Source organism: Giraffa tippelskirchi, chromosome 3 (assembly GCF_054371585.1).
Source record: "Giraffa tippelskirchi isolate mGirTip1 chromosome 3, T2T-mGirTip1v1.2.pri, whole genome shotgun sequence".
Taxonomy (NCBI): domain Eukaryota; kingdom Metazoa; phylum Chordata; class Mammalia; order Artiodactyla; family Giraffidae; genus Giraffa; species Giraffa tippelskirchi.
Genome location: NC_137277.1, coordinates 109,550,295 through 109,578,290, shown reverse-complemented (window position 1 = coordinate 109,578,290; position 27,996 = coordinate 109,550,295). Strand labels below are relative to the sequence as shown.

The following is a 27,996-nucleotide window of genomic DNA, read 5'->3' as shown; positions in this document are numbered from 1 at the left end:
AATGAGACTTAGTCCCTTTGTGACTTGAGACAAGAGCAAGAACCATAAAAAACATTTAAACTCACTTTCCCACATTCACATTAAGATTATTTCTTTCCCTCTTTCCAAAGAGCTGAGATACGAGTACAAAGTCCAATCCTTGTCCATCTGAAAGGATGATGAAGTTCAGATTGTACAAGGATATTACAAAGGTCAACAATTTTGCAAAGTATTTCAAGTTTGCAGGAAGACATGTGTCATTTACAATGAACATGTACAGCAGGAGAAGCCTATGGCACAACTGTCCATGTGGGTGTTCAGTCTAGCAAGGTGGTTAGCACCAGGCCAAACGTGAACAAAGTTGGCAAAAAGAGCTTTGGATGTAAAGCCAAATCTTGCAAAGTAAGAAAGGAAAAGGGCCAAAAAAGGAAGAAATATATGAGAAGATGTGGAAATAAAGTAATCTTATATACAACCTTCATTAATACCTGCTAAAATGAGAACAAAAACAGAAACAAAAAACCCAACTCCCTAACCCTACCAGCCGTCCCATACTCCCATTGTGCAAAAGGATGAGAAGTTGTTTTATGATCTTGCCTGTTGATTTGTTGTTATCAATTTGCACCAGACCACTGAGATAATCCAAGGCTGCCAGAAATAAAATTAGGGACCTTTTTATTAAAGAGGTCTCTTATTTTGGTTGGTCGTATAGTAAAGAAGGCTTTCCTTTGCCCTTCTGCTGGCCATGTGAAGAAACATGAGGTTGACTTTGCCTCTGCTCTTCTCCAACTCTTCTTTACTCTGAAAGATGTTTGAAAACTACTATTTAAAAAATAATAATTCAGAAAAGTCAGAGAAAGAGGGTAAAAGTCATAGCACACCCCATACATAAGGAAATGTGCTTCTGAAGCATTTCCAAGTAGGTACCGGAAACTTATAAAAACCACCTCAATAAAAGAAATGGTTACATGAATGACTTTTGAGTATTAAAACTTCAAGTATGTTAGCAAATCAGAAGACCTGTGAAATAAGTGGATATACCTTCTAACATTCTGGATGGTCTCTACATAAATAGATTCTAAAGGGACATTTATATAATTAATTCACATTTGGAGCCAAAAGAAGCCCCCTATTGATTCCAAAGGACATTATCTCTCAATGCACACAGAATAGTGAGATGTCATTTCTTTGTTTCAATAGCCAAATGTTATTATGGCCAGCTTAGTACTAAGATTTGGGTGATAGCTGCAGCTCTCCAGAAACTAGCTCTAAAAGGTGCCAATATCCCAGCAAGCACTTTAAGAAGACTTCAAGCTGTATATATCTGATCTAAGATTGAATGATATATATAGGGGAAAGAATGTTGGCAGGAATTTAGCAATCAGAAGTCTATGTTTCCTAGCAAAAGACAGTTGGACAATTCCTTTAAAGAGAGCAAGCTATTACTCAAAACTCAAACATTTGCTTCTCCATTTACCAGTGAAAATTGTATCCTATTGTCAAATACAATACGTGTTATTATTAAAAATTACATGTCCCTCCTAAATGGCTGAGTTCACCTACATATTTGAGTTAACATATCAACCAAAGAAAACAGGCTTGGCCACAAAGTCAATGAAAGTCAAATAAAAGGCCAAACTAAACAGATGAGACACCATGCCCTAAAGATCAACAGAGGAGATCATTGTTAGGTAAGGAGGGTTTAGTCAATTCAGCAAGGAGAATTTGCCATGCCCATCACAAAGCAACTCATTTACACTACTTAAACACAAATTCTACTGTAAGACTTGTGGGCAGTTAGTTGAATACAACTGGATTTTTTTCTTTACCATATTGTATTAAACTACACTGAAACTTACATGGATATCCTAGAGATATCTTTGAAATTTTTGGCAATAACAATGGTGGCAACAAATTGGTACCTTTATATTAGTTAACTTTTTTGATTAACTAATTGCAAAAAGTTAGTTAATTTCAATATTTAAATTGATATTTAATTGTGAGATGTGATGTTTAAATGTAACATGTGATGACAATTATGATGACTGAGATTAAGATAATAATGAACTATTTGTTTTAAAGCAATCCTTATTTCAGTATATTCTTCCTAAAATGATTCTACAGCTTTTGAATACTGGGCATTATCTGGACTGGTCTAGAGTATCAAAGAGTCCACACCTTGTCCATATTTGTCCTTCCTGAGATTTTTCAGAAGGAACTTCCATCCACTAAACTGAAAAGCACAATTTCTTCTCCTCCGTAGCATCCATTAGGATTTATTCTGCTAAATATTATAATTAAATAACTGGAAAACCCAAGAGACTCAACCAAAAAGCTATTTAGCCAAGTAGTGAGGCACAAAATTAATATACAAAAAACAAAAAATGGCATGAATATATAATGGATTCAAGCACTCATTTAAAAAAGAAAAGATGAGAGTCACATTAATAAACTTAATAAGAAATGTTAAAACATGACTGAAAACATACAAGAAATTTTGTACAAAGGGAAGATGTACCTAGTTGGTAAATACCAAAGGATGTCAATTCTTTCTGAGTTAACTTATAATTTCAACATGAGCCCAATAAGAAAAATATTGACAGTGAGGTTTTTAACATAAGGCAAAATTATCATAAAGTTTATATGGAAAAATAATTAATCAAAAATAGGCAGAAAACTGAGGGGTAAAGGGCAATTAGGGCAAATTAGCACTATCAGATTTGTTGTTGTTCACTCACTCAGTCATGTCTGACTCCTTGTGAACCCATGCTCTGCAGCACGCCAGGCTACCCTGTCCTTCACCATCTCCTGGAGCTTGCTCAAACTCATGTCCAGTGAGTGGGTGATGCCATCCAACCATCTAATCCTCTGTCGCTCCCTTCTCCTGTCCTCAATCTTTCCCAGCATCAGAGTCTTTTCCAATGAGTTGGCTCTTTGCATCAGGTGGCCAAGGTATTGGAGCTTTATTATCAGTCCTTCCAATGAATATTCAGGGTTGATCTCCTTTAGTATTGACTGGTTTGATCTCCTTGCTGTCCAAGGAATTCCCAGGAGTCTTCTCCAACACCACAGCTCAAAAGCATCAGTTCTTCAGCACTCAGCCTTCTTTATGGCCAAATTCTCACATTTCTACATGACTACTGGAAAAACCATAGCCTTGACTAGACGGACCTTTGTTAGCAAAGTAACGCCTCTGCTTTTTAATATGCTGCTTAAGTTTGTCAATAGCTTTTCTTCCAAGGAGCAGGAATCTTTTAATTTCATGTCTGTAGTCACTGTCTGCAGTGATTTCAGAGCCCAAGGAAATAAAGTCAGTCACTGTTTACATTGTCATTGGTGTCGTTTAGTCCCTCAGTTGTGTCCAGCTCTTTGTGAACTCATGGACCGCAGCACACCAGGCTTCTGGGTCCATCGCCAACTCCCGGAGCTTGCTCAAACTCACATCCATTGAGTCAGTGATGCCATCCAACTATCTCATCCTCTGTTGTCCCCTTCTCCTCCTGCCTTCAATCTTTCCCAGCATCAGGGTCCTTGCCAATAAGTCAGCTCTTCACATCAAGTAGCCAAAGTTTTGGAGTTTCAGCTTCAACATCAGTCCTTCCAATGAATATTCAGGACTGACTTCCTTTAGGATGGACTGGTTGGATCTCCTTGCAGTCCAAGGGACTCTCAAGAGTCTTCTCCAACACCACAGTTCAAAAGCATCAATTCTTTGGCGCTCAGCTTTCTTTATAGTCCAACTCTCACATCCATACATGAATACTGGAAAAAACATAGCTTTGACTATATGGACCTTTGTCAGCAAAATAATGTCTCTGCTTTTGAGTATGCTGTCTAGGTTTGTCATAGCTTTTCTTCCAAGAAGCAAGCATTTTTTAATTTCAAGGCTTCAGTCACTGTCCACAGTGATTTTGGAGCCTAGGGAAGTAAAGTCTCTCACTGTTTCCATCATTTCTGCATCTATTTGCCTTGAAGTGACGGGACTGGATGTCATGATTTTCTTGTTTCTTTTTTTGAATGTTGAGTTTTAAGCCAGCTTTTTCACTCTCCTCTTTCACCTTCATCAAGGGACTCCTTAGTTCCTCTTCACTTTCTGCCATAAGAGTAGTGTCATCTGCATATCTGAGGGTATTGATATTTCCCTCAGCAATCTTGATTCCAGCTTGAGCTTCATCCAGCCCTGCATTTCACATGATGTACTCTGTATGTAAGTTAAATAATCAGGGTGACACTATACAGCCTTGACATACTCCTTTCCCAATTTTGAACCAGTCTGTCACTCCATGTCCAGTTCTAACTGTTGCTTCTTGAACTGCATACAGATTTTTCATGAGGCAGGTAAGGTGATCTGGTATTCTCATCTCTTGAAGAATTTTCCATAGTTTGTTGTGATCCACACAGTCAAAGGGTTTAGTGTAGTCAATGAAGCAGAAGTAGATGTTTTTCTGGAATTCCCTTGATTTTTCTACGATCCAAAGGATGTTGGCAATATGATCTCTGGTTCCTCTGCCTTTTCTAAATCCAGCACTATCAGATATTAAAACATAAAGACCTGAACACTAAAACAGCGTGGTACTAGTTAATCATTACACAAAATGACTGATAGAATATTATACAAAATTCAAAACTAATTCCAAATGCATGCAGCAATTATGAAAATTATGGCATTTCTAATCAGTGGGGAAGAGGTAAACACCTCAATAAATGATGGCAAACTGCCTGTGAGGAAAAGATCTTGGATTCTTAGCACATACCATTACTCTAGTAAAACCAGGATAAGTTTCAAATGAATGAAAGATGTTCCTACAAAATAGTGAGAGCATATAATATTAGAAGAAGTTACAGAAGTTACATTTTAGTATTTCAGTGGAGGAGATTTTTATGACTCAAAATCTATAACCTATGAAAGAGAATAATAAATTTAACAGTATATAAAACTATAAACAATGTCAGATAGTAAATTACAAACAGAAACTCATATCATAGACAAATAATAATCTCCATTACGTGTGAAGAACTACTGGATACCAATAAAAGACCAACAATGTAATAGAAAATAGGCCCAAATACCAGGTGGTGCTAGTCATAAAGAACCTACCTGTTGATGCAGGAGGTGTCAGAGACGCAGGTTCAGTCCCTCGGTTGGGAAGATCCCCTGGAGGAGGGCATAGCAACCCACTCCAGAATCCCATAGAGAAACACAAAGAGTCGAACATGACTGAAGTGACTTAGCATCCATGCATGGAACTCTGTGTATGTGTGTGTAAGAGTTATGTAAATGATGGACACGATGAGAGCAAAACTTTTCACTGTATACCTTTATAGATATAGATATAGATATAGATATAGATATTTTTTTTTAATTTGAACTATCTGAACATATGACATTTTATGTCACAGGACCAGGAAAGACTTTGCTACCCAAGAGGAGCCATACCTTTAGGGCCCTCGTCATAAGCAACCATTTGCTGCTGGGGAGAGTGGAAAGTCAACTAAAACTATCTTCTAACAGCAATCAACAAATGGGACTACATCAAACTAAAAAGCTTATGCATGGTAAAAGAAACCATCAACAAAACAAAAGGGCAACCTATTGAATGGGAGAAGATATTTGCAAACAATATATCCTATAAGAGATCGATATCCAAAATATATAAAGAACTGATACAGCTCAATATGAAAAAAAAAAAAAAAGGCAATTGAAAAATGGACAGAGGACCTGAATAGACATTTTCCAAAGACAGACAGATGGTTAACAGGCACATGAAAAGATGCTCTGCATGCTAATAATCAGGGAAATACAAACCAAAACTACAACAAGATGCAACTTCATACCTGTCACAATGGTTATTATCAAAAAGACAAAAAATAACAATTCTTAGGGAGGATGTGAAGAAAAGGGAACACTAATGTACTGTTGGTAGAAATGTATAGTATAGCCTCTATGGAAAATAGTATTGAGGTTCTTCAAAAAATTAAAAATGCAACTGCCAGCAATTCCAGCTCTTGGTATTTATTTGAAGAAAATAAAAACACTAATTCAAAAAGATATGTACCCCCATGTTTGTTGCAGCATTGATTACAATAGCCAAGATTTGGAAACAACCTAAATTTTCACCAGTAGATGAATGGACAAGTAAGATGTGGTATATATACAATGGACTATTACTCAACAGTTAAAAAAAAGAAAGAAATCATTCCATTTGCAACAACTTGGATAGACCTAGAGAGTATTATGCCAAGTGAAGTAAGTCAGTCAAAGGAAGGCAAACACTGTATAATTTCACTTATGTGTGGAATATACAAACAGAATAAAAGAATATAACAGAAACAGACTCATATATACAGGGAACAAACCAATGGTTGCCAGAGGGGGTGGGGGTTGAAGGATGGGAAAAATAGGTCAGAGGGATTAATAGGTACAAACTTCTAGTTATAAAATAAATAAGTTATGGGGATGTGATATGCAGCATAGGGATAATAGTCAATAATATTATAATAACTTTGTATGGTGAGAGATGGTTACTAGATTTACAATGATCTTTTCATGACATATATAAATATATTTTATACCTGAAACTAATATAATATTATATGTCAATTATGATTCAATTAAAAAAAACAAAAATCCACCAAATTAATAGACAAATAAATAAAACTATCTTCTTCATTGCCAGTGGTCTCTTTCTACTAAAAAGTACACCTTCAAAGCTACACATTAGACAGAGAACCAAGTAGATTACATGTTTTACTTACTTCTGTTCCTTTTCCTAAGAGTAAGGGAATTATGCCCAAATATAGTGTATCCTCCTTTAAATTTTTCTCTTCTTTTTAATCTTTTCTACCAAAAAACCCCAAAAAACAAAAAACAAAACAACCTCAAAAAGCCGAAGGAAAAAAAATGGCCATTCAGTGTTTTCCTTGTCTTAGTATATCCAGGCTGCCATAACAAAATGCCACAGACTGGGCTGCTTATAAACAGCAGAAATAATTTATTTCTCATATTCTGGAGCCTAGAAATCCAAGATCAGGATGTCAACCTGACTGGTTGAGGATCCTTTCTGGATCACAGACTTTTCATTGTATCTTCATGTGGAGGAAGGGGCTGAGGATATCTCTGGAACCTCTTTTATAAGGATACTAATGCCATTCATGAGGGCTCCACCCTCATAACTTAAGACCTCCCAAAAGGAAGTGGAAAAATTCTCTTTCAAACTGAATTTAAGGGAGTCTCTTTGTACTTAAACCTCACCTTCTATTTGTCACCTCTGATTTCATGCCCTGTTTTCACACTAACATTTTACCAACTTTCAAGGTCATTTCTCTCTGGGCCTTAGGATATTATTCACCTAATTCAGCTCCCTATGATTTTAACAGTATGCTCTGAATTCTTTTATCACCAATAAGGATGTGAAGGAAACCATCCTCATGGCAGGTTTCCACTAATTATCATTTGATTCACTGTCATCGTATGAATCACTGGAAACACAGTGATGGCTAACTACTCTTTGTAACTTTGTCAAATTCTTCCATTACCCAGAGGTGGTATAAACCAGACTACTTTAGCTCTTTGGAAGCTTCTTCTCTCTTATTGATGTGACGCTGTAGCTTTTACTACTTCCTCATAAATAGATATCCACAGACCCTAACCTGCCTATATTGAAACTGATTCAATCTTTTGTCCAGAGGTTTCACTGAAGTATACAGTGTAGGGTAACTATGACAACACTAGTATGATAAAAGAAAAGCAAACTCCAATAATCTAGAATTTCCTTCAGCCATTGTGTTCAGGGAGAACCTTTAAGACATTTTATGTTGCAACTTGCTTTATATGGTAACAGTAATATGAAAGAGATATTCTTGAAATTAAAAGAACTGTATTCTGTTGTTTTTTTTTTCCTCTCACTTTTTCCACCTGTGTTTTAGTTTGCTTTCAGGACTGGAGTAAGAATAAAAAACAAATTGGTCATGGGAAATAATAATCTTTGAAAAAGCAATTTTCATACAATACAGTGGCCAAAAAATTTTTTAAAAAATAACTATGATAATTGTAGAAGTTGGGTGATGGATATGTGAGAATTCAATATAATATTCCTCTCCTTTGGTGTATTTTGGACATTTTCTATAACAAAAAAATATAAGTAAACATTTAAGTGCAATCTCAATCTCTTTTGCTGTAGTACATCTTATCAGATATCCTATATACTACCCTTGGCATCATCCTCCAAATTGGATCTATGTCCAGAGAGAGATATTAAAGTATACTTGAGGTGAAATGTACTATTACTTTACTGTAGTTAATAATTTGATGAGAAAAGTAGAGATAATAGCAAAGTGGTGGTAATCCCTGAAAGCTGGAAACTGGGGGCCACTCAAGTAGGTCGTTGATGTTGTTTGCATATATTTAGAGGAGAAAAGAGGGGACCATAGTGTGGATAACACAAGGGTGATATGAGGAAATAAGATTTTTTAAAAACTCTAGATCCAGATGGTAAAGAACATAGAAAAAGAAGCTGAAGAACAAACTCAGGAAGGGCTGATAATGAAAAGCTGAGCTCAGGCAATCTCTGCATATTATCACATATCCAGAATAAAGGAAAGAAGGCTATCATGGGATCCCTGTGAGTGTGATCCCAATGACCTTGAACACACTGAACATTCAGATGCCTGCAAGGACTGCAGTTTTAGCCTGAAACTGATCCAGGCAGGAAAGGACCCTGCACCTTTAAGGATACAGTTTTCCAAAAAGGTTTATCCTCCCTCAGCTTGAGAATGGGGGTAGACTGAACTAGAAAGAAAAGGCATTGATTTCAATGGTTTGGACTCAAGGAGAGAGCAACAAATGAAAGAACTGAGATAGCTTAGGAGAGATGGCTTAGTGTTTTCAGACTGTACTAAGCTAATGAAGCAATATCTTCATCAGTAACTCATTTCACCTATTTATATTTTTTAACTTTTTTAACTGAATTTGTCCAAAAGGATAGTAATATCAGATGTGGAATTGAACAGATTGGATATACTGTATTTTGGTAGATATAATGGGAAAGGTATACTTTAGAGTGGGAAAAGGGTTATCTGGTTGTAGAGAAATATTTAGAGGAGAAATCTCTTGCCCCACTCTTGAATCTTTAAGGGTTTGAGAAGGTAAGTTTTTTGATCAAGATAAGGATAGAGAAAATCCAGCTAAAGTTGCTTTCTGTTTGGGATCTGAATGGCATTTCATCAGCCATTTGGAATTTAATTGCGAAAGCATAAATAAATTTCTCAAGCCCCCTATTCTCTTTATAATAGCCCTTTCTCACTTGTGTGCTATTCTTCATTTGCCTGAAAAGCAAATTAAGCCTTCCTAGTAGCTATCCACAAATGCATAGCAACTTCATAGGTCCGGCTTTATTTATTATTCTCATTTGTGATTTCAGAATTTATATTGAGAATATACTTAAGAAACTAGCCAAAGATGCAAAGGTAGCTGGCATGCCTATTACTTAAGAAAACATGATTAAATTCAAAATCTTCTTCACAAATCTAATGACCTTTAGTGGAGACAAATGCAAATTAAATCACCTAAATAAAAGAAATATATGTTAGAAATTTACACAAACATGACAGAATATTATCTGGTAATCATGATATATCTAAAACAATTAAAAAATACTAAAATCTTTATATTGATCACTGACCAATTCTTAATCAGAGTGCTATTTTCTAGAATAGAGCTTTATATCATAGCTAGAATGACAAGACAAGGATCTTTTCTTCCTGATGGGGAGAAGTTCAATCAACATGTGTAGTGAGTGACAGAAGGAAAGCCTAAATGTAGTAGGAAAAAGATCATTAATGTGAGGATAGTTCTTAATATTCCTCAAATACCTAAAAAGGAATCACAGATGGTAGTCAATCATTCTACATTTGAGTAGAGCATGCTGCAGAAACAGAGACTTAGTATAATCATGGGACAACTTTTTTATAAAAAGTATGTGATATTTTAATGAGTGAGCATTGTGAAATCTCATCAAAAGATATGTTTGAGTTGAATGACAAATATCTTGTATATCATGGAGAGGTTTAAAACAAAAGATTTAAAATTCTGTCTATTCCTATAATCCAGAGATCACCTAGAGAATCAAGGATTAATATCATGATTTAATAGAGAATTCTAAAACCTTGGGAACCCATCTGGTTTTGATAAGTTAGTGAATATCAATATTCTAAAGAAAATGTAAGTGTGGCAAAGAAGCATAATCATCTGATAATAAGATATATAAAGTATCAATCTTAAGTATTCACAAATTCTGACTCTATATCTGAAACTACTCATAGGGAAAATAATAATATTTGACTTCTAGCTTCAAGAGTTGTACAGATGATAAGATAATATATGTGAAAGCAATATAAGAACTATAGAGCATTGCAGATATACAGGTTTATGTTATCAGTATAAACAGTGATTTTAAAAACAAATCATTCTTATATCTCAATGGCACATATATAAATCTCTCAACTCTGAAAATGAAACCTTTTACTCTTTGCATAAAACTCTTCAAGGGAACCTATATCTAAGAATTAAAGATGGGCCTGAGGTTAACCATTTACTTTCATTTATTTTGAAAGTATTTTATGAGAGTATACATTCATACAATAAAGTTCACAAAGTGTATTGCTCAAAGAATATTTAGCATTTTTAGTATTATAAATGAATACACCAATGTAACCACCATCAAAGGCAAGATATAGAACATTATCAACATCCTAGAATATTCCTTCATGCCTCATTCCAGTAAACTATTACAAAGATAACCACTATTCTAAATTTAATTACTGTTGATTTGTTTTAATTGTTTTAGAAGTTCATATAAATGAAATAATACAGTACGTATTATTTGTGTCTGGCTTCTTTGGCTTAACCTTATTTCTGTGATAGTCATAGTTGTTGTTGCATGAAGCAGTTGTTCATTATTTTTATTGCTGTATGTTATTTCACTTTAAGGATATACCAAAACAGAATTCCTTTTGCAATGGCACTCTGAAAATCTCCTCTCCTATAAAAACAATGAGAACACTACTAAAAATTGTTGACATAAAAATTTTCAGACCTCTGGAAATAAACCAAAGATTTGAAGCAATCTGAAGAGCAATTTATTCAAGAAAAACAATTTAATTGTATAAATACAGTGAGCTTTGTGACATTTTAACTTGCTTTATTTTGATTCCCTCTCTCCAGGTCCATGCTAACCTTGAAAATAAGCAGCCTCACACCATAATAGCTGTGAAAATCATCCTAGTAGATACTGAAGGGGCAGAATGGATTTGGAGATCCCCAGAAGTCCAGTCAATTGTGATTATTTGACCTGTCTGGAAACTTCCTGGAAAAGCCCCATTCATGAGGCTTGTCTTTAGTTTACTTACCCCAGAGTTTGCTCAGTCACTGAGGAGAGCTCCATCCCCAGGGCACTGTCAAAGACATTCAGAAGCAGTTGTTTAACATTACAGTTGTTTAAAACAGAGATACCATTTGAGACAAGTAAGAGGCTTGCCAAAAATCTTTAAAGGGAACTCTGGAAAACAGATGTCTATAGTGGGCTTTGAAAAGTTCCAACATATTCCTGGGGGACCTAGAAGGCCACATGCATATATAAGGCTGTGTGTATGACCCAGAAAAACCACAGAAGCCCCAGAAAAACCACAGAAGACCCTATTCTCTCACCTCTAGCACAACCCAAGAGTCTGTGCAAACAGGGAGTGAAGACTAAGGCAGAAATAAAATGTCAGAGTACTGAAGGCATGCCTCAACACAAACACACACAAAGCCTCTTGGAAAAATCTCCACATCAAAAGAACTGACTCAAATTTGTTCCTTTTTATAGCTGAGTAATATTCCATTGTATGTATGTACCACAACCTTTTTATCCATTCATCTGTCAGTGGACATCTAGGTTGCTTCCATGTCCTAGCTATTGTAAATAGTTCTGCAATGAACATTGGAGTACATGTGTCTTTTTGAATTATGGCTTTCTCAGGGTATATGCCCAGTAGTGGGATTGCTGTGTCATATGGTAGTTTTATTCCTAGTTTTTAGAGAAATCTCCATACTGTTACTTCACCCCTTGATACAGACAAATCATAATCAAATTGTCAAAAGATAAAGTAAAAATGTACTTTTGTTTGTAATGCTTTTATTTCCCTATATGAATTAAAAGATATACACATAGATTATAAAATCATATTGATGGACTTAGTATATAAAAATATAATTTGTATGACAATTATAGCACAAAAGTTGGGGTGGGAAAATGAGCTACAGTGGAGCAGAGTTTTTGTACATTATTGAAATTGTTAGTATTAATCTGAAGTAGATGGTTTTAAGTTAGTATGTTAATAGTAATGCCCATGGCAAACATTAAAACACTCAAATAATATAATAGAAAAAACAACAAGGGAATTAAAGTAATACACTAGAAAACAGCTAACCCAAAGACTGCAGAAAGTGAAAAAAGACATGACATAGAACACAAATAACAAAATGGTAAATGTAAATCCTACCTCACTGGTAATTACATTAAATGTGAATGAATTAAGCATTTGAAGCAAGACAAATATTGGAAAAATGGACTTAAAAAAACAATCCAACTTTATGTTGTCTATAAAAGACATGTTTGATTCAAAGAACAAAGAGGTTGAAAGTAAAAGAATAGGAAAACTATCTCTTTGGTTACTGTAATCAAAGAGACAAAATAGATTTTAAGACAAAAATGGTTACTAGAAACAAAGAAGGGCATTTTATAATAATAAATGGATCAATCCCTCATAATGATGTAACAATTTTAAATATATACACACCTTGCAGCAGAGCCCCAAAATACATAAATCAAAGCCTATGGAATTTAAGAAAGAAACAGACAATTCAAAAACAATAGTTTGAGACATCAATACCCTGCTTTCAATAATGGATAGAACAGAAAGAGAGAAGAACAACAAGAAAATTGAAAAGTGCAATGATGGTATAAGACAACTAGACCTAAAATACATCCATGGAATGCTCTATCCAGCAACAGCAAAATTCACATTCTTCTCAAGTGCATATGGAATAATTCTCTAGGGTAGACCATATGTTAGGCCATAAAACAAGCCACAATAAAATTGAAATGATTGAAATCATAGAATATATGTTCTTTGGACACAGTGTACTGATATTAAAAATCAATAACAGAAGGAAATTTGAGAAGCTCACAAATATGTGAAAATTAAATAACATACTCCTAAATAATAAATAGATTTTAAAAGTTACAAAGAAAATAGAATATATTTTGAGATGAATGAAAATGAAAACACAACTTACTAAGACTTATGCAGTGAAAGAAGTGCTCAGGGAAAAATTTATAGTTATAAATGCCTAGATAAAATAGAAGAAATATCTCAAATAAATAATCAAATCTTCCACCATAGAAAACTAGAAAAAGTAGAGCAAACTAAATCCAGAACAAGCAGAAAGGAAAAACAAAGATTAGAGAGGAAATAAATAAAATAAGGAACAGAAAAATAGAGAAAAACAGCCAAACTAAAACTTGATTATTTGAAAATATCAAGCTTTTGCACAACAAAGGAAACTATAAGCAAGGTGAAAAGACAGCCTTCAGAATGGGAGAAAATAATAGCAAATGAAGCAACAGACAAACAATTAATCTCAAAAATATACAAGCAACTTCTGCAGCTGAATTCCAGAAAAATAAACAACCCAATCAAAAAATGGGCCAAAGAACTAAACAGACATTTCTCCAAAGAAGACATACAGATGGCTAACAAACACATGAAAAGATGCTCAACATCACTCATTATTAGAGAAATGCAAATCAAAACCACAATGAGGTATCATTTCACACCAGTCAGAATGGCTGCTATCCAAAAGTCTATAAGCAATAAATGCTGGAGAGGGTGTGGAGAAAAGGGAACCCTCTTACACTGTTGGTGGGAATGCAAACTAGTACAGCCACTATGGAGAACAGTGTGGAGATTCCTTAAAAAACTGGGAATAGAACTGCCATATGACCCAGCAATCCCACTGCTGGGCATATACACCGAGGAAACCAGAATTGAAAGAGACGCGTGTACCCCAATGTTCATCGCAGCACTGTTTACAATAGCCAGGACATGGAAGCAACCTAGATGTCCATCAGCAGACGAATGGATAAGGAAGCTGTGGTACATATACACAATGGAATATTACTCAGCCATTAAAAAAAATACATTTGAATCGGTTCTACTGAGATGGATGAAACTGGAGCCCATTACACAGAGTGACGTAAGCCAGAAAGAAAAACAACAATACAGTATACTAATGCATATATATGGAATTTGAAAGATGGTAACGATAACCCTATATGCGAGACAGAATAAGAGACACAGATGCATGGAACAATTTTATGGACTCTGAGGGAGAAGGTGAGGGTGGGACGTTCTGGGAGAATAGCATTGAAACATGTATATTATCGTATGTGAAACAGAACACCATTCCATGTTCGATGCATGAGACAAGGGCTCAGGGCCGGGGCAATGGGATGACCCAGAGGGATGGGATGGGGAGGGAGGTGGGTGGGGGGTCCAGGAAGGGGAACACATGTAAACCCATGGCTGATTCATGTCAATGTATGGCAAAAACTATTACAATATTGTAAAGTAATTAGCCCCCAACTAAAATAAATAAATTTATAAAAAAAATAAAATAAAATAAAACAGACGTCAAAAAAAAAAAAAAAGAAAATATCAACAAATTGTCAATCCTTTGGATTGATCAAAAAAATTAAAGAACTGAGAAAGAAGACTCAAATTACTAAAATTAGAAATGAAAAATGGGCCATTTATACTAAACTTACAGATATAGGAAAGATTGTAATGGAACACTATGAACATTGTATGCCAACAAATTAGATAACCAACATGAAATGGACAAAGTACAAGAAAGACACAGACTACTGAATTTTTTTTATCTCTGTAACATCATTGTTCACATATTTAAGACTTTATTACTAGGTGAGGTATATTAAAATTTGTTTTTTAAAAAATTAAATGTATAATCTTGATCCCTTTCTGATTATGAAGCACTCATTTTCTTCTCTAGTATTACTTTTTGCCCTAGAATTTGCTTTACCTGATATGAGTATAGTTTTACATTGTTTTCTTTCAGTTATTATTTCATGTTATATTTTTCATAGCGATTACTTTATATATTTAAGAGTCCTTATATTTAAGGTATACTTCTTATAAGCAACATACAGTTGGCTGTTGTTTTTCTGTCCACTTTGACCATCTTGTTCATTTAATGGGAGTGTTAATCCAACTAAGTGTAATTTTTGCTGTATTTGGATTTAAATCTACCTTCTTACTGTATGTTTTATATTGTACCATCTTCTTTTAGATTAATCAAATGTTTATTATTCCATTTGCCACATTTATTAGGTTGTTGGGCTTCCCTGGTAACTCAGATGATAAAGAATCTGCCTGCAATGCAGGAGGCCCAGGTTTGATCCCCAGTTTGGGAAGATTCCCTGGAGAAGGGAATGGCTACCCACTTCAGTATTCTTTCCTGGAGAATTCCATGGACGAGGAGCCTGGCAGGCTACAATCCATGGGGCCACAAAGAGTTGGACACAATTGAGTGACTAACAATTTCACTTTCACTTTTCATTAGATTGTTAGTGATATATTTGTTATTTTGTTGGTTTTCATAAACAAGAAATTCCAACATTCATCCTTTGCTTGTTACAATCTACCTTGAAGTAGTATATTTACACTTCTTGGATAACACTTTTAGTGTTGTCATTTATTTTCATTCTGCATACATTTTAAATTACATAATATATTACTACTATTATTTGCATAGATTTACTAAGGTACCCTCCCCTGTGTTCTTAATCTTTTCCTGCAGTTCCATGTATAAACCTGAAAAAAAATTCCTTTAGACTTTCTTTATATTGAATGCTAAACATTGTATTTCAAAAATTGCAGACTCTACAAGAAGTTACCTTTTTCCAGAAAGGATTTAATATGCGATAGTCATGTAATGTATGGACTTATTACATTCCTCCAACTGAGGCTGGATTTTAGACTTTTTAGCCTCATCAACTTCTAGTTTGTTCTAACTCTTAAAGCATAGCCTTTAATTTTTAAGGAGTAGACTTCTTGGTTTTCTTATGAAATCCTGAAGTGTTTACTTTGGTTCTTGCATCTTGATGGTGTCTAAATTTTCATCTTTTTTGCTTAAGCTCTCCAAGACTGCCAAAAATCTCAGCTCACTCTTTCACCTCTAAGCTTTACTTTACACTTAGTTTCTCCACATTTTACCCTGCATAGTTTAGGAGACAGCACATTCTGTAAGGGGAAATTGCACAGAAGTCTGGGCTTCCTCCTCTGTGGTTTTCTCAACTTCTGGATCTTAGTCTTTCAAGTCCTAATCACCTTGTTAGACTCAAACTTTGACATCTGTCTCCCTACCCCAGCAAGACTGCCATAAGCCCAGGCTGACACTTTCTTAGCCTCTATTACTGATGCCACGAATCTACAAATACATAAGTGAAATTTCGAGGTAGATGTGGAGCTCTTTCATTATAGTTTTCTTCACTCTGGGATCTTGGTTCCCCCAGTTCAGTTTAGTTCACAGTCCATCACCAACTCCCGGAGCTTACTCAAACTCATGTCCATTGAGTCAGTGATGCCATCCAACCATCTCATCCTCTGTCATCCCCTTCTCCTCCTGCCTTCAATCTTTCCCAGCATCAGGATCTTTTCCAATGAGTCAGTTCTTCACATCTGGTGACCAAAGTATTGGAGCTTCAGCTTCAGCATCAGTCCTTCCAATGAATATTCAGGACTGATCTCCTTTAGGATGGACTGGTTGGATTTCCTTGCAGTCCAAGGGACTCTCAAGAGTCTTCTCCAACACCACAGTTCAAAAGCATCAATTCTTTGGCGCTCAGCTTTCTTTATAGTTCAATTCTCACATCCATTAATGACTACTGGAAAAACCATAGCTTTGACTAGACTAAAAACCATAGCTTTGACTAGGTTCCTGCAGTACTAGCCTCCTTTGTTCCTGTTTGGTGACTTCATACAATTGCTTTACATACTTTTAAATAGTTGTTCTCAGTAGGAGAGTTATAGTATAAGCTCTTCTATCATAGCCAGAAGTGGAAGTTGAACCATTTACTTTCAATCTGCAATTTTCCTTAATCGCTACTTTCAGCATAGTCTTCTCAGTTGTGGTTTTAAAACTGCAAAGTTAAAATTGAGTCAGAAAAATTATGTACCTGGGTGGACTTGAAATAAGAAAATAAGTCAGGAAAGCATCTATTCAAATATTAAATAAAATTTGTACAATTGCTGTTTTTCTATGATTAGCCTAAATCACAAAGGGAAGATGGATTCCTGAGTTATGTAGGTATTTATCTAATACTGCAAATTCACTGTTCTGCGTATCCCAGGTCTAATGTCAGTATTGAAAAACAAAAAAAAAAACATCTTTTTTGTTTTAAAGTACAAAATGTAGTTCCTTTTATAACATATATTTTTCATTACTTTTTGAATGTATAACATATATTCTCCTTACTAAAAGGTGAGGCTGAAAAATAATTTGGTGGCTTTTTTTTTTTTAATGAGAGAAGTAGGTCTCTCTACTATGTACCATAGGCCTTCTGGATGGGACATGCTCCATTTAGAGCTCTGTTTCCTGCTTGGAGGGACAATTAAAATGCTTGCTACTTGAGAAACATTATGGCTCATTGGACTAAGCTTTGAGTCAGTCATTTGGAGTTATAATCCTGCTTTTGCTACTGATTCAATTTGTGCCCCTGGGCAAGCTATTTAACCTTCGTATTTGTTCACCTGAAAAATGAGATAAAATTATCACTTATTTGCAAGAGTAGCTAGTAATAACTGATTTTGAATGTGAAAAAATGCATGTAACATATTTTGACCAGTTAAGATTATTACAAACATTCCTACAATTGTTTCCCCTGAAGCCTCAGTAGTGCTTTGATTAAAATTTTTCTAAGTTAAAGTGAAGCACAATAAAGTGCAGTTAAGTGTTTTGCTTAATTTGCATACTTAAACAGGTAGGAAAATCCCATATAGTTTAGCCTGAGAAAACAAAAATATTTTTAAAATAGAGAAAAAAAATAATCTTTCTTTTCTCCACTGTTATTTTTAATTGTAAAGGTATTATATATTATACACATGTACTATTCCCTATTGCCAATTGCAAAAATTCACATTTGTACACAGTAATAGCAATAAACTCACATCTATTATTTTCCTTTTCCTATTTATAATTTTTCAGAAATGGAGTTTTAATAATAATTATTCTTAATTTTTATGATAATTATATATCAGCACAGACGGTTTTAAATGCTCTCACCATATTATAGAAGGGAAATGTTCAAATCACACATTTGCTTGGAACTTTATCTTACTTTGCAGTGAATGCTTTTGAGAAAGTATGAAGACTGAATGTTTTGTATACAGAGAAAGTTAAAATATACTTATACTTTGGAAAAGTGCCATTGAAAGGAAACCATAAAAATAATGCTTTAAAATATTTAATAAATTATCCTTAATTTATTTGAAAACTTGAATTTAATTTAAAATAGAAAACAATAAATTCTCTCTTTTTACCATGTGCCTCCATTTACCTGCTTCTAATATGTTTGTAATTTCTCTGAGACTCAGGTTTTTTTCTTATCTATGAAATGGTAATAATATTACCAAGGCTACTTACTTCACAAAGTTGTAATGAAAATGAAGTAAGAATGTATATGATATTCTTTAAAAATAATTTATTTTGTTAGAGATAATGTTGAGGAATGCTGTTATTGAACAGCTCCAAGTAACATCTTGGTATTCTCAAAGTCTTAATATTTTTCAGTTCAGTTCAGTTCAGTTCAGTTCAGTTCAGTTCAGTCGCTCAGCTGTGTCTGACTCTTTGTGACGCCGTGGACTGCAGTACACCAGGGTTCCCTGTCCATCACCAACTTCCAGAGCTTGCTCAAACTCATGTCCATAGAGTCAGTGATGCCATCCAACCATCATATCCTCTGTCATCCCCTTCTCCTCCTCCCTTCAATCTTTCCCAGCATCAAGATCTTTTCCAATGAGTCAGTTCTTCACATCTGGTAGCCAAAGTATTGGAGTTTCAGCTTCAGCATCAGTCCTTCCAATGAATATTCAGGACTGATTTCCTTTAGGATTGACTGGTTGGATCTCCTTGCAGTCCAAGAGACTCTCAAGAGTCTCCTCCAACACCACAGTTCAAAAGCATCAATTCTTTGGCGCTCAGCTTTCTTTATAGTCCAACCCTCACATCCATATATGACTACTGGAAAAACCATAACTTTCACTAGGCGTACCTTTGTCGTTAATGTCTCTGCTTTTTAATATGCAGTCTAGGTTGGTCATAGCTTTTCTTCCAAGGAGCAAGCGTCTTTTAATTTCATGGCTGCAGTCACTATCTGCAGTGATTTTGGAGCCCAAGAAAATAAAGTCTGTTACTGTTTCCACTGTTTCCCCATCTATTTGCCATGAAGTGATGGGACTGGATGCCATGATCTTCCTTTTTTTTGAATGCTGAGTTTTAGGCCAGCTTTTTCACTCTCCTCTTTTATTTTCATCAGGAGGCTCTTTAGTTCTTCTTCAATTTCTGCCATAAGGATGGTGTCATCTGCATATCTGAGGTTATTGATATTTCTCCTGGCAATCTTTATTCCAGCTTGTGCTTCAACCAGCCTTGCATTTCTCATGATGTATGCTGCATATAAGTAAATAAGCAGGGTGACAATATACAGCCCTGACATATTCTTTTCCTAATTTGGAACCAGTTTGTTGTTCCATGATCGGTTCTAACTGTTGCTTCTTGATCTGCATGTAGATTTCTCTGCAGGCAGGTAAGGTGGTCTGGTATTCCCATCTCTTGAAGAATTTTCCAGTTTGTTGTGATCTACACAGTCAAAGGCTTCAGCGTTTTCAATAAAGCAGGAGTAGATGTTTTCTGGTATTCTCTTGCTTTTCTGATGATCCAAAGTAGATGTTTTTCTGGAACTCTTTTTCAGTGGTCCAAGGGATGTTGGCAATTTGATCTCTGGTTCCTCTGCCTTTTCTAAATCCAGCTTGAACATCTGGAAGTTCTTGGTTCACTTGCTGTTGAAGCCTGGCCTGGAGAACTTTGAGCATTACTTTGCTAGCGAGTGAGATGAACGCAATTGTGTGCTAGTCTGAACATTCTTTGGCATTGCCTTTCTATGAGATTGGAATGAAAACTGACCTTTTCCAGTCCTGTGACCACTGCTGAGTTTCCCAAATTTGCTGGCATATTGAGTGCAGCACTTTCACAGCATCATCTTTTACTTACCAGCATAATCTTTGTCACCATTCTAGGTGCTTTCAACATTCTTGCAAATGACCCATCCAACTTCCTGGACTCTTTGATATCCAGTGTCCTCATTTCCACATTGCCAGTGACTATTTTTTTTTTCTATCATTGTCATGGTAAATCCCTGTTCACTGTCATCACAGGTCCCCTCCAACACATTGAATCCTTATCCTTAGACTATTAGTTCAGTTCAGTTCAGCTGCTCAATCATGTCTGACTCTTTGCAACCCCATGGACTGCAGCACAACAGGCTTCCCTGTCCATCACCGACTCCCGGAGCTTACTCAAACTCATGTCCATCGAGTTAGTGATGCCATCCAACCATCTCATCCTCTGTCGTCCCCTTCTCCTCCCACCTTCAATCTTTCCCAGCATCAGGGTCTTTTCCAATGAGTCAGTTCTTCACATCTGGTGACCAAAGTATTGGAGTTTCAGCTTCAGCATCAGTCCTTCCAATGAATATTCAGGACTGATCTCCTTTAGGATGGACCAGTTGGATCTCCTCACAGTCCAAGGGACTCTCAAGAGTCTTCTCCAACACCACAGTTCAAAAGCATCAATTCTTTGGCGCTCAGCTTTCTTTATAGTTCAATTCTTACATCCATTAATGACTACTGGAAAAACCATAGCTTTGACTAGATGGACCTTTTTTTGTTGGCAAGGTAGTGTCTCTGCTTTTTAATATACTGTCTAGGTTGGTCATAGCTTTTCTTCTGAGGAGCAAGTGTCTTTTAATTTCATGGCTGTAGTTACCATCTGCAGTGATTTTGGAGCCTCCCAAATAGTCTCTCACTGTTTCCATTGTTTCCTCATCTATCTGCCGTGAAATGATGGGACCAGATGCCACAATCTCAGTTTTCTGAATGTTGAGTTTTAAGCCAAATTTTTCACCCTCCTCTTTCATTTTCATCAGGAGGCTCTTTAGTTCTTCTTTGCTTTCCTCCATGAGGGTGATGTCATCTGCATATCTGAGGTTATTGAGCTATCCTTCTAGCTCACTTGCTTAAATATCTGCCAGGAAGCAATGACTGCTCTGAGTGGTGTCAGCCTTCTAATCCGTTACACCTATTGCTTCTATCCACAGCAGCCTGTTCTAGACGACATGACTCAAATTCCATTATTCATTGTTCCAATGACTACCATAACAACTCCCATAACTTCCATTTCTCTCTTCCTTAAAATTGCTTACTTAAATCCTGCCATTGAAGAACTCAATCATCCGCCTTTTCTGTGCCTGCCAATAATGATGTGTTCTGGGAGATAACTACACAGTTGGGCAGACTAGGGTCGTGATAAACATGATCTCCAACCTCATATGGGTGCTGAAGTTTGGCAATTTTACCTTAATACTTCTCTCTCTGATCTCAGTTGGGATGATTTTGTAACTTTTCATCATGCCCCTTCCACTTTGAGTTGAAAACCTTGCTTTATATCAATATTTTAGGCGATTTAGAGCTCTCGGTGGAGAATTCATCACCCTTCAGTATCCAGTTCTACAAGCTCACCTGTTTCTGCTTGCCCTTTCTTCTCTCTCCTGCCTCAATATGGCTTCTGCTGAAACCACTGTCAAGGGGATCTGTTCTCCCCATGATGCCACATCCAATGGCCCTTATCTTTTCACTCTTCAATTTATTTATGTCTTTCTAGATTTTAATACTACTGCTATTTCCCTTTTACAAAACACTTTCATGTATGACATCTCTCTGTCTTGGTTTTTATCTCATCTCTATGGCTTTTTCATTACTTTTTCATCCCCTTTCCTGGCTTTTAATCCTCTACTTGCTACATATCTTTTTTCTCTCCACTCATTATTTAGAGGCTCTCATTCACTTCCACGGCCTTAAATACCATTTGAGTGCTGACAATCCCCAAATTTATATCTTTGAGATTGCATGTCCCTCCAAACTTCAGTTACCCACATCCAATTTCTTATACTACATTTCCATTTGTATGTCTCACAGCATCTCAAATTTAACACTTTTAAAATTGAAATCTTCCACTATTAATGTCTATTCCCTTCCCTGTAATGTATCTCTCCCCCTAAATCTTGCCCAAGGCAACAAATGAAACTATTGCTGCTCATTTGCTGGAGATAAGAAGTAGGAGTCATCCGGTTCATCAGCAAATCTTGTTGATTCCAAAATACATCTTGAATCTGTCTACTCCTTTCCATAATAGTTCATGGTACCATAATCTACTTAATGCAGCATCATTCTAACTAGCTGCTTTCTTTGATAATCTCTTGCAACCTGTTCTCCATTTAAAAGCAAGAGTAATCTTTTAAACATAAACCAGATCATATAACTACCTCAATTAAAATCCTCCAATGGGAGAGACATGGAAAACAGACTTATGGACACTGGAGGTGGGAAGAAGGAGAGAGTGAGATGTATGGAGAGAGTAACATGGAAATTTACATTACCATATGTAAAATAGATATCAATGGGAATTTGCTGTGTGACTCAGGGAACTCAAGCTCTATAACAATCTAGAGGGGTAGAATGGGAGGGAGATAGGAGGAAGGTTCAAGAGGGAGGGGACATATGTATACCTATGGCTGATTCATGTTGATATTTGCCAGAAACCAGCAAAATTCTGTAGAGCAATTATTGTTCAATTAAAAAATAAATAATTAAAAAAAATCCTCTGATGGCTTGATGCTTCACTTTGAATAAACTCCAAGAACCTTATTTTGACCTATAAGATCGTCAGTCTGGGGCCTGTTTCCCTCTCTCTCCTTTTTCGTACACTCTTTTCACTGCCACAAGAGCCTTTTCAATTTCTTGAACATATTGTAGGTTTTGTATATACTTTTCCTTCTTAACTAGCTCCTCTCGTAGCTATCGCCTTTTCATCTTGTAGGTTTCAGTTTAAATACCATTTCCTTAGTAAGTCCTTCCTGAATCATCCTCTTATATAAGAACTCTCTTCATATCTAATACTACCATTCTTGTTCTGTATCTCAACATCCTGTCAATTTTTATAAATAATCCTCTCCATTTGACAATTATTTGGTTACTTGCTATTTTTCTGTCTTCTTTATGTTACTGTAAGCTCAGTGAGGGAAGAGATTATATCCATTTCATTTATCATTATACAATCAACACCTCACACAAATCTTATGTAATAATTATGTCAAATAAATGAATAACAATGGACAATATAGTGAAAATGATTGATTATTATGTAGTCATGCATTATAGAATATTTTAGGACTATTTTAGAACTAAGCATCAAAGCTTTATTTAAATTTTAAGTATTTGTCAAAATGGAGGAAGAGCACTGTTTCTGAGAAAGAGTCTTGGGTTTATAGCCTATTCTCTATTTCTCGGAGAAGGCAATGGCACCCCACTCCAGTACTCTTGCCTGGAAAATCCCATGGACGGAGGAGCCTGGTACGCTGCAGTCCATGGGGTCGCGAAGAGTCGGTGCCTTTCAAATTGGTTTTGGCAAATTTCCAATCTATGAGTTTTTTAATAAAATACAGTAATGTTGAATTACTAAAAACGTGAAATAAAAATAAAATATGAGCCCTTTATTATTACCTTCAGTGAAGTAAAATTATTCTGTCGAGTTTCTACAAAATGTAAATGATTGTTGTCAACTATGCTAGTCTCACTGAAGATCAGTAACAGTTTGAGATTAACATTTGTTCGAGAACTGTACTTTGAGTAGTTTTTTTTTACTTCAACTTGAATGACTTAAGTCCTTGGCATTGCTTTACATAGTGTATCTCAAAGCCTCAACTAGTCTTTGTAATATGAATAATAGTTGAGAACTACTTGAAATAAAATAGTTAAAAAAGTAAGCAATAAAAGAGTTGTAGCATTTATAAAATAGTCATAACATTTAGAAATAAAATAGTAAACTATTAGAAATAAGAGAGAAAACTAAGTCCTCTGTCATGGATATAAATTGGAGGGTGGGGAAAAAAATCATCCCTAAATTTTAAACCTATCTCCCACACATTTACTTGATTTTGAACAAGTTGCCAGTGGGAGAAAAAGTCAAATGTTACCCTTGGGATATCTTCCCTCATAGTTCAGTTGGTAAAGAATCTGTCTGAAAGGCAGGAGACCTGGGTTCATTTCCTGGGTCGGGAAGATCCCCTGGAGAAGGAAATGGCAATCCACTCAAGTATTCTTGCTTGGAGAATACTATGGACAGAGGAGCCTAGCAGGCTCTAGTCCATGGGGTCACAAAAGTCAGACACGACTTAGCGACTCAACCATCACCCTAGGATGTTACAGAGAAACCAATTGGTTGTTGAGATTTTATTACTAGCTGGGTTGGTATAGATTTTTTATCAAAGTGCTGGATACCTTATTTCCATTATAGCTAGTTTCTCTTAACTCCTCTAACTCACTTTCGTGACCTAAAACATTCTGTCTTAATGTTTTGTCCCTTAGCCATTTCCACATCCTTTATTCTTCTCGTACATGTCTTGTTTTGCCTGATTGGCACAATGCAATGCTATGGCTATGTAGAAAAGGAAAGAGTTACAGTAGTAAAAGCTAGAATATTCACAGAAGATAAGATGATTATTATCTGCCTTCCTTTGACTTACCAAGTTACTAAATTTGTTCCCCTTGTACTATGCCTTACAGTTTAGGTATATAACAAATTCATTACTTGTGCCACTGCAGGAATGTCCGTGTTATTTGAACATAGCAGTAGTAGCAGTAGATTTTTACAGTAGGTGAAAGCAGCAGCAGTACTTTAAAATCCTTCACATAAGGGGAATTCAATATCCTACATTCTCCAAAAGGATTTTGTCATCTTCCTGAAGATGAAGAAAGAGAGATTTGGCATGTCTTCCTTATTTGTGGCTGTTGGTATATCCAAAGGCAGGTGAACACCTTAAGGTGAACAATGTATGGCATACTACCCAGTCTCAAAGGTGAGGTCAATTCAGCCCAGTTCAATTGCAGCCTTACCTTGGAGTTGGAGATTTAATCTGTATGTTTTTGAACCTTGTGAGTTTCAAGCATATGAAGCAATCAACTTTGTTCAGGAAGCAGTCTACACTTCTTTTACCTGTTTCCTTATCCGTCAACACACACTTGACTCTCTAGGGTAAATTGGTTTCTTGAGTGTCTTCCAGTTGGGAAGACCTGGAAGTTTAATTGAACTTCTGTCAGGGCTGTGGACTTGAAATTCTTAGCACTGCAGTGACTGCAAGCCTCGGTATCAGGTTTGAGTGATGTTAGCTAAAGCTGTTTAATGCATACTTGTCTAAAGCTCAGGCAAACCAGAATTCCTTTCATGTTTCCTTTTCCTTTCCTCTCCTTCCTTCCTTCCTAAATCCCGTTTGTTCAGCTTGCATTGTTAGTAAAGTGTTGGATTCGTAGATAAGAAAAGGTGATTATAGAAAATAGGAAGGAAAAAGGGGCAGTAGTGTTAGCTGCAGCTACTTCTATCTTCTTTTTAAGCTTTGGAATTCAAGTGGGAATTAGTCATATACTCTCAAGTCTTATTATGTTAAAATTTTTTTTTGAATTTTTTGCACTTACAAACTAAATATTTCTAAAAATGAAAGAAACTAGCCAAAAATGAATTTCTGGTTCATGTGAACTGGGAAACAATATTAAGTTGATACCTGGTATTAAAGTTATTTTGTTGATCTAATTAATATAGCCACGTCTTTAGAAACAACATATAATAGAATACTCTCATTATTCCTAGGTTTTAAAAAATTTTACTGAAATATAGGTGATTTACAATGTTGTGTTTCAGGTGTACAGCAAAGTGATTCATACTCACACATAGGTTATTATAAGATACTGAGTATAGTTCCCTGTACTACAGGGTAGATTCTTGTTGGTTATCTATTTTAGTTTAGATTTTTTTTTTTTTAATGCAGAGGGTGGGAATGAACACACATTCAGGAACAAAATGGATAAATACTGTTACTGGATGTTAACAATTTCTACCAAGGAGCTATTTTAACTCCTTATAGAAGAATAGTCTAATGAAGACTTTGACTTGTTGCTCATTTTTCATATTATGGAAAAATATTTTTCATCTTTTCTTGCATTCTTATACTGGAAATTTGGGTGGTAAGATAAGGAATATTTTTTCAAGTTTTAGTCCTATTGCTAGTCATTCCTGTTATTGCACTTGCTCTGGTTTCACAATTTAAGAAATACTGAGGTGATGCAGAGATAAGACAACAGTGGGGCCTGACTCAGGGCATAACTAACATCAAATTCCTGAATGAACTAAATAAAATACACTCTTCCATTCTAGAAATGTTAGTGGCAAGTCTTAATCAGAGAATGGAAGGCTTCTATTTATTCCTCTGACCAGCTCATAAAGTCCAAAGAACTACATAACATGAGACCATTTTGACACTTTGAAGACCAACTAGTGACTTTTCTTAACTGTTGCACAATATCAAATTCTGAGCATCACGACTTGAGAACTGGAAATCTTGCAGAGGGTTTAAAGAGCCACAATGATTACTAATAACCTTGACAAGTTGTAGAAATGGGCAGATAATTACAGGATGAACTTAATAGAAACACAGTAATTTAGAGGAAGAGAAAAATAAGACACTAAATACAAGGGAGAAGGCTTGGCTTTGTGGGGAAATGTGGGAATTAGTAAATCACAAGTACAACATGAATTAGCCATATAAAAAAGATGTTTTATTTATTTATTAATAAAACCCCCAAACTTGTAGATTACATGTGGGAATACTGTATTTAAGAAAAAAGCAGTTATTCCCTAGTCACTTATACAATTATTCACGTTAAGCACCTATCACATCAGGCTTGACACTGAATACTGGCATAAAACGGGGAAGCACAAATAAGACCTGCACCTACACGGAGCTCGCTGAAGTGTGGTAAATAACAAAGCTGGTACCTTTAATACTCTCTTCGGTTTGTATTCTGTAGCCAGCTGCGACTATACCAAATACTGTGAACTCCCTGAGGTAGAGATCCTACTTTTACGTTTTGGATCCCATTCCGTGCCTAGCATAGCATCTTTTAAGAAACCAACTTGGATTCAGGGGTAAAAATAAGCCCTAAACGAACTAAAATTCGAAAAAGTAAACACTAGTCTGATCAAATATGTCGATCAAAATCTGCAGGCTTTCTCTTCAGCGAGTAATAAATATTTGAGAACCTATTATACGCAGAACAGTTCTCAACAATGCTTTGTGTACAAAAGGGAAGGAGGGAATGGATTCACATTGCACATCACGATAATTACCGTGGAAATCCTGGCCGGGTGGATAGCCCATCCTCCTCGAGTTCCACCCGCCTCCCAACCCCTTTTCTTTCCCTTTTAACCGAAATACAAAATGCATAAAGCAAAAGCCACAGGGGCAGGACGCACCGCTACCACTGGGGGTACAAACACCAGCTCTCGCAGGTCGGCATAGTGCGGAGGACCAAGTCCCACCCCAGCTTCCCGGCGCCCGGGATCTAAGAGCGGACGAGGCGTCCCCCCAGAGGAAAGACAGGGCGCCGCAGACGCCCGCCCCGCCCCGGGTCCTGTTCCTCTCGGGCTCCCCTGACCATTCGGGCGTGCGCTCCGCTGAAAGGTCAGTGCAGCACGATTAGGAAACCATGCACTCGAGTCCCCAGCAACATTCA

The 27,996-nt window shown here is 36.1% G+C and overlaps 1 pseudogene; it reads left to right on the top strand.

Annotated features, from left to right (window-relative positions):
- The first annotated feature begins 1 nt into the window (after nucleotide 1).
- LOC145540456 (large ribosomal subunit protein uL24 pseudogene) lies at nucleotides 2-27,963 on the top strand (annotated as a pseudogene).
- The last annotated feature ends 33 nt before the right edge of the window (nucleotides 27,964-27,996 follow it).